Source organism: Penaeus monodon, chromosome 9 (genome assembly GCF_015228065.2).
Source record: "Penaeus monodon isolate SGIC_2016 chromosome 9, NSTDA_Pmon_1, whole genome shotgun sequence".
Taxonomy (NCBI): domain Eukaryota; kingdom Metazoa; phylum Arthropoda; class Malacostraca; order Decapoda; family Penaeidae; genus Penaeus; species Penaeus monodon.
In genome coordinates this window covers 43,804,105-43,805,407 of record NC_051394.1, presented here as the reverse complement: position 1 = coordinate 43,805,407, position 1,303 = coordinate 43,804,105, and positions in this window count along the sequence as shown.

The following is a 1,303-nucleotide window of genomic DNA, read 5'->3' as shown; positions in this document are numbered from 1 at the left end:
ATAGATACATTTTTTAATAATACAAAAGAGCCCGATTACAAGAGGCTCCCTGCCACTGACTCACCTCGAAGCAACAGAGCGAAATCGCAGCCTCCTCCTCCTGACGGGAAAACGACCGAAGTTCTTTTCGTACATCGCCCCTGGAGAGTTTCTGAAGACCTGTGCGTCAAAGGTAGAAAATGCATACATACAAACATATTGAGGTATATGCATACATACATACATACATACAGACATATAGCCGAATTCTATGATCATGATCGTCATCTCTCTTGTCTTGAGAGATGACGAGCCCCGCCCCCCCATTCTCTCTCACTCCTCCACGCCCTCCCCCTTATTCTCTCTCACTCCTTTTCACTCTCTCCGCTTCACTCACTCTCACTCCCCTCTCTCCGCTTCACTCCTTCTCATTCCCCTCTCTCCCCCACGCTCCCTTCCCTCCCTCCCTTTAGTCCCTCTCTCCCCTTTAGTCCCTCCCTCCCTCCCTCCCTCCCTCCCTCCCTCCCTCCCTCCCTCCCTCCCTCCCTTCCACCCTCCCTCCCTTCCACTCTCCCTCACTCCCCCACACTCCCTCCTTCTCACTCCCACTCTCCCTCTCACTCCCTCCCTCCCTCTCACTCCCACCCTCCCTCTCACTCCCACCCGCCCTTACTCCCCCACACTTCCTCCCACACTCCCCCACACTTCCTCCCACACTCCCCCACACTTCCTCCCACACTCTCACACTCCCCCACACTCCCACCCTCTCACACCCTCCCCAACACTCCTCACTCATTCACGAAAACCTCCTGAATTAACCTCGCTTCACGAAGCTCAGACCCCTTAACAGCCTCTCGTGAGAATGTGGCTCTTTGGCGCTCTCCCCTCAAGACGTTTCCTGTGCAGAACGTTTGTAAATGTTAATACTGATAAGAACTGCGATATCAAGACTGAATGATGCTATTATTGTCATCATTTTGACTTTCGTTATCAATGTTGTTATTATTGTTGTTACGATGTTATCATTATTGTTACCGTTTTTATTTACTGGTATCGCCAGCATTACCGATTATATTACCGTTTTTTTTTTGTTATCATTATGACCGTGATCATGGTCATGATTATGGTGATGATGATGATCACCATTATCACTATCACTACCATCATCACTATCACCACCATCACTATCACTATCACCACCATCATTATCACCACCACCACCATTAATATATTCATTATTATTATCATTATCACTGTAGCAAACATACACACACACACATACACACACACACATACACACACACATACACACACACATACACAC